Genomic DNA, 7,409 nt, shown 5'->3' with positions numbered 1-7,409 from the left:
ATTCGGCCCCCCCTTCCCCCCTCAACACACACCACACCATGTTGTGACGTGCCCTCCCCCCACCTCCAAAATTCGTCCCCATTTCCCCCCACCTCCCCCCACTCTAAAAATTCCGCCCCTTCCCCTTCCCCCCTCAACACACACCACACCATGTCGCGACGCGCCCCCCCCATGACATCTCCCCCGCACCCCCCATGACACGACGTGATGCGACGTGCCCCCCCCCATGACATCCCCCCCACCCCCATGACACGACACGATGCCCTCCCCCTCCCAACAAACCACGAAACCATGACACACACATCCACCCACCATGATGCCCCCCCCTCCCAACACACACCACACCATGTCGCGACGCGCCCTCCCCCCCACCTCCTAAATTCAGCCCCACTTCCCCCCACCTCCCCCCCACTCGGAAATTCAGCCCCTCCCCCTTCCCCCCTCAATACACACCACACCATGTCGTGACACGCCCCCGCCCATGACATCCTCCCAACCCCCCACGACACAACACGACGCGACGCGCCCCCCCAATGACATCCCCCCCATGACACGACACGACATGATGTGACACCCCCCCAATGATCCCCCCACCCCCATGACACGACACGACGCGACGCGCCCCCCCTTTCAACACACCACACCATGTCGCGGCGCGCCCTCCCCTCCCCCTCCAAAATTCGGCCCCTCCCCCTCATCCCTCAACACACACCACACCATGTCGCGACGTGCCCTCCCCCCCCCCCCCAATGGCATCCCCCCTCCCCGCCCCCCCATGACATGACACGACACGACGTGCCCCCCTCCCCTTAACACACACACCGACCCACCATGACCCCCCCCACACACATCACACCATGTCGCGACGCGCCCTCCCTCTAACCTCCAAAATTCGCCCCCCCCCTTCCCCCCTCAACACACACCACACCATGTCGCAATGCCCCCCCCTCGCCCCCCCATGACATGACATGACGTGATGTGCTCCCCTCCCCTTAACAGACACACCCACCCACCATGATGCCCCCCCCAACACACACCACACCATGTCGCGACGCGCCCTCCCCCCCACCTCCAAATTTCGGCCCCATTTCCCCCCCACCTCCCCCCCACTCCAAAATTTGGCCCCTCCCCCTTCCCCCCTCAACACACACCACACCATGTCGTGACACGCCCACCCCCCCCATGACATCCCCCCACCCCCCATGACACGACACGATGTGACGTGCCCCCCCCATGACATTCCCCCCCACCCCCCATGACACGACACGACGCAACGCGCCCCCCCATGACATCCCCTCCCCACCCCCATGACTCGACACGACGCCCCCCTCCCAACAAACCACGATACCATGACACACACACCCACCCACCATGACGCCCCCCCCTCCCAACACACACCACACCATGTCACGACACGCCCTCCCTCCCACCTCCAAAATTCGGCCCCACTTCCCCCCCACCTCCAAAATTGGGCCCCACTTCCCCCCCCACCTCCCCCCACTCCGAAATTCGGCCCCTCCCCCTTCCCCCCTCAACACACACCACACCATGTTGCGACACGCCCCCCGCCCCATGACATCCCCCCCACCCCCCATGACACGACACGACGCGATGCGCCAACTCGACATGGGGAAATAGGCAAAACCAGGGATCTTACCAGAACAACACACAAGGGAACAGTGGATGGAGTGGCAAGCAACCCCTCTGACTAGAGTACACGGAGACTCGGTCCGAGACAACCCCAGCCAATAGTTTTGCTAGTTCTAGACCAACCACGTCTGGGGTCGGCCGAGGGAACAACTCAAATAGAGGAGGATATGGAGGAGGAGGTAGAATGGGGCAAGGAAGAGGAGGCACTTTAGCTTGTCATAATTGCAGAGGTCCTCACTTCGCAAGGGATTGTCTGAGGGGAGCAGCTTCTTCAAGTGGCTTCAGGTTTGCGTATGCTCAGGAGGAAGCAGAAGGATCAAGAGCGACAGTCCAGATAACTGAGATAGAAGATGAAGAGAAGGAGTGGGAATCTAAGGCGAAGGCAGGAGCAGTGGGGGCAAAGCCTCCAACAACTATGCCAACCTTTATTCCTAGCATCTGCAACACGTTTGTTCAGGCTGAGTTGGGGAACCATCCCCAGGTGATGATGGTGGACACAGGGGCCACTCATAACTTCATATCTCCTCAAGTAGCATCCCGGCTAGGTGTGAAGCCAGTAAGAGCCGAAGGTCTTGAGGTATCATTTGTGCAAGGAAAATACAAGTACTGCGAGTTAGCCAAAGGCGTCCCAGTTCAAATTGGGCAATGGCAGGCAAATCTGGATTTTATAGTGGTGCCTATGGACGACTTTGAAGGCATCTTAGGCATGGATTGGATAGACAACCATGTCCTGCAAATACTGGGCATGAAAAAAAATAAAATTTACTTGCAAGCACAGCAGTCGGTGGTCTGGCTGCCATACTTTCTCACTAAAAGCAAGAGTCACAACAAGTCACCGGCTGGCAACACAGTGGATGCTAGATTGGTGGTGACGAAGGTGCAGAATGTGAACAGCTCAGAGAAAGAGAGTCCTACAAAGGTGTGGGTACAAAAAGCATCAACAAAGGAGCAACCAGAAGAAGTACAATCGGAGAGAGCAAAGGGAATGGAAACAGTGGGCAGAACAGGCCACAGAAAAGAGTCAAGGAACACAAGTGGGAGCCCTCGGAGTTATGGAGATTACTGCCAAGCAGCTAGAAAAAGAACTGAAGTATGGGGGGCAGTTGAGGCTATGTATGATGAGGCTCATTGAAGAAGTGACAGTGATTCAACAAATCATATGGACAATAGGTGACAAAAGGGTCAGGGAAGTTTTGGACAAGTTCCAAGATGTCATGCCCGACAAGCTGCCTACCGGGTTGCCGCCTCGCAGGAGTGTTGATCACCGAATCGAGCTCTTACCAGGAGTGCAACCTCCAGCCAGGCCAGCTTACAGGATGACGGGAACGGAGCTAGTGGAATTGAAGAAACAACTAGGAGAAATGGAGGCGTCAGGCCACATTCAGCCTAGTAGATCACCCTACGGAGCTCCAGTCCTATTTGTCAAGAAAAAGGATGGGTCTCTTTGTGCAGTGGGGTGTCTGTGCCGTGTCATTGCGGAGCGGGATTTCTAAGGAGGGAGGGTGTGCCATGTGGTGGGGGGTGAGGTGACGTGCCGTGGGTTGACCGGGGTTTTCGGAGGCGTGGTTGGGTGGCGTGGTGTGGATGAAGCAGGGTTTTTCAAGGTGGGGTGCGGGGGGCATCATGGGGGGGTGCGGTGGGGTGGAGCGGGGTTTTCGGAGGAGTGGTGGGGTAGTGTGGATGGAGCGGGGTGTTTTGAGGTGGGGTGTGGGGGGGCATCGTGGGGGGGTGCGCCACATCGTGGGGGGGTGACGCGGGGTGGGGTGGGTCGTGCGGGGTTTTCGGAAGCGTGGTGGGCTCGTGTGGAGGGAGCAGGGTTTCTCGAGGTGGGGTGCGGGGGGGCGTCATGGGGGGGTGCCGTGGGGTGGGGGGTGCACCGCATCGTGGGTTGGGGTGGGTCGAAGGCATGGTGGGGTGGTGTGGATGGAGCGGGGTTTTCGAAGGCGTGGTGGGGTGGTGTGGATGGAGCGAGGTTTTTCGAGGTGGGGTGGGGGGGATGCGCCGCGTCGTGGGGGGTGCGGTGGGGTGGGGGGGTGTGCCGTGTCGTGGGGGTTGGGGTGGGCGGAGCGGGGTTTCGGGAGGCGTTGTGGATGGAGCGGGGTTTTTCAAGGTTGGGTGCAGGGGAGCATCGTGGGGGGGTGTGTCGTGTCGTGGGGGGTGACGCAGGGTGGGGTGGGTCGAGCAGGGTTTTCGGAGGCGTGATGGGGTGGTGTGGAGGGAGCGGGGTTTTTTGAGGTGGGTTGCGGGGGGCGTCATGGGGGGTGCGGTGGGGTGGGAGGGTGTGCCTTGTCGTGGGGGGGTGATGCGGGGTGGGGTGGGTTGAGCGGGGTTTTCGGAGGCGTGGTGGGGTGGTGTGGATGGAGCGGGGTTTTTTGAGGTAGGGTGGGGGGGGATGCGCTGCATCGTGGGGGGGTGTGGTGGGGTGGGGGGTTGTGCTATGTCCTGGGGGGGGACGCGGGGTGGGGTCGAGCGGGGTTTTTCTAGGTGGGGTGGGGGGGGATGCGCCGCGTCGTGGGGGGGTACGGTGGGGTGGGGGGGTGTGCCGTGTCGTGTGGGGGGCTGACGCGGGGTGGGGTGGGTCAAGCGGGGTTTCGGGAGGCATGGTGGGGTGGTGTGGATGGAGCGGGGTTTCTCGAGGTCGGGTGGGGGGAGGGATGCGCCGCATTGTGGGGGGGTGCGGTGGGGTGGGAGGGGTGTGCCATAACATGCGGGGGGGTGACGCGGGGTGGGGTGGGTCGAGCAGGGTTTTCGGAGGCATGGTTGGGTGGTGTGGAGGGAGAGGGGTTTTCCGAGGTGGGGTGCAGGGGGGCGTCGTGGGGGGTGCGGTGCGGTGAGGGGTGTGCCGTGTCATGGGGGGTGACGGGGGGTGGGGTGTGTCGAGCGGGGTTTTCGGAGGCGTGGTGGGGTGGTGTGGAGAGAGCAGAGTTTTTCGAGGTGGGGTGCGGGGGGGCATCGTGGGGGGTGCGGTGCAGTGGGGGGGGACCGAAAACCCCCCTCTAGAACATAACATGTCGCGACCTCACCATCCCACCACGCCTTCGAAATTTGGTCCCCACCTTCCCCCCTCAACACACACCACAACATGTCGCGATGCTCCCCTACCCGAGGACATGACACGACGCGACGTGTCCCCCTCCCCAACATAACATGTCGCGACATCACCACCCCACCACACCTCCAAAATTCGGCCCCCCCTTCCCCCCTCCACACACAACACAACATGTCGCGACGCCCCCCCTGCACCATGACATGATATGACGTGATGTGCCCCCCTCCACAACACTATGCGACGCCCCCCCCAACAAACACCACACCATGTCGTGACGCGCCCTCCCCCCCACCTCCAAAATTCGGCCCGATATCCTCCCCACCTCCCCCCACTCCAAAATTTGGCCCCTCCCCCTTCCCCCCTCAACACACACCACACCATGTTGCGATACGCCCCCCCATGACATCCGCCCCCCACCCCCCATGACACGACATGACGCAACGTGCCCCACCCCCATGACATCCGCCCCCCACGCCCCATGACACGACACGACGCGACGTGCCCCACTCCCATGACATCCCCCCACCCCCCACTACATGGCACGACGCGACGCGCCCCCCCATGACACAGCACGACGCGATGCGCCCCCAATGAAATCCCCCCCATGACACAACACGACGCGATGCGCCCCCCCATGACACGATACGATGCGACGCGCCCCCCATGACATCCCCCCACCCCCCATGACACGACACGACGCAAGGTGCCCCCTCCTCTTAACACACACACCCACGCACCATGACGCCCCCTCCCAACACACACCACACCATGTCGCGATGCGCCCTCCCCTCCCCCTCCATAATTCGGCCCCCCCTTATCCCCTCCACACACCACACCATGTCGCGACGCACCCTCCTCCCACCTCCAAAATTCCGCCCCATTTTCCCCCCACCTCCCCCCCACTCCAAAATTCAGCCCCTCCCCCTTCCCCCCTCAACACACACCACACCATGTTGTGACGCGCCCCCCCATGACATCCCCCCTACCCCCCATGACATGACACGACGCGATGTGCCCCCCCATGACATCCCCCCACCCTCCATGACACGACACGACGCGACGCGCCTCCCCCCATGACATCCCCCCACCCCCCATGACACGACACGATGCCCCCCTCCCAACAAACCACGACACCATGACACACACACCCACCCACCATGACGCCCCCCTCCCAACACACACCACACCATGTCGCGACGGGCCCTCCCCCCCACCTCCAGAATTTGGCCCCACTTCCCCCCACCTCCACCCCACTCTGAAATTTGGCCCCTCCCCCTTCCCCCCTCAACACACACCACACCATGTCGCGACACGCCCCCCCATGACATCCCCCCCACCCCCCATGACACGACACGATGCGACGCGCCCGCCTCCCATGACATCCCCCCCTCCCCCCATGACACGACATGACGCGACGCACCCCCCTGTGACATCCCCCCCACCCCCATGAAATGACACGAGGCGATGCGCCCCCCCCATGACATCCCCCCCACCCCCCATGACACGACACGACGCGACGCGCCCCCTCTCCCCCGCATGACATCCCCCCTCCAACACACACCACACAATGTCGCGATGCGCCCTCCTCCCCACCTCCAAAATTCTGCCCCATTTTCCCCCCAGCTCCCCCCCACTCCAACATTCGGGCCCTCCCCCTTCCCCCCTCAACACACACCACACCATGTCGCGACGCGCCCCCCATGACATCTCCCCCACCCCCCATGACATGACACGATGCGAAATGCCCCCCCATGACATCCCCCCCACCCCCCATGACACGACACGACGCGACGTGCCCCCCCATGACATCCCCCCACCCCCCATGACAGGACACGACGCCTCCCCTTCCCAACAAACCATGAGACCATGACACACACACCCACCCACCATGACGCCCCCCCTCCCAACATACACCACACCATGTCACGACGCGCCATCCCCCCCACCTCTAAAATTGGGCCCCATTTCCCCCCCACCTCCCTCCGACTCCAAAATTTGGCCCCTCCCCCTTCCCCCCTCAACAGACACCACACAATGTCGCGATGCACCCCCCCATGACATCCCCCCAACCCCCCATGACATGACACGATGCGACATGCCCCCCCATGACATCCCTCCCACTCCCCATGACACGACACGATGCGACGTGCCCCCCCATAACATCCCCCCACCCCCCATGACACGACACGATGCCCCCTCCCAACAAACCACGACACCATGACACACACACGCACCCACTATGACGCCTCCCCTCCCAACACACACCACACCATGTCGCGATGCGCCCTCCCACCCACCTCCCCCCCAATCCAAAATTTGGCCCCTCCGCCTTCCTCCCTCAACACAGACCACACCATGTCGCGACACGCCCCCCCATGACATCCCCCCCACCCCCATGACACGACACGACGCGACGTGCCCCCCATGACACGACATGCCATGACGTGCCCCCCCATGACATCCTCCCCCACACCCCATGGAAGGACATGACACGACATGACACGCCCGCCCCCCCCATGGCATCCCCCCCACCCCCATGACACGAGATGATGCGACGCGCCCCCCCATGACATCCCCCCCTCCCAAAACACACCACACCATGTCGCGACGCGCCCTCCCCTCCCCCTCCAAAATTCGGCCCCTCCCCTTCCCCCCCTCAACACACACCACACCACGTCGCGACGCGCCCCCCCATGACATCTCCCCCCCC

This window comes from Lygodium microphyllum, chromosome 18, assembly GCF_053477565.2.
Source record: "Lygodium microphyllum isolate KBCC chromosome 18, Lygodium_microphyllum_v1.1.10, whole genome shotgun sequence".
In the NCBI taxonomy this organism is placed as follows: Eukaryota; Viridiplantae; Streptophyta; class Polypodiopsida; order Schizaeales; family Lygodiaceae; genus Lygodium; species Lygodium microphyllum.
Note: the sequence above shows the minus strand (reverse complement) of the source record.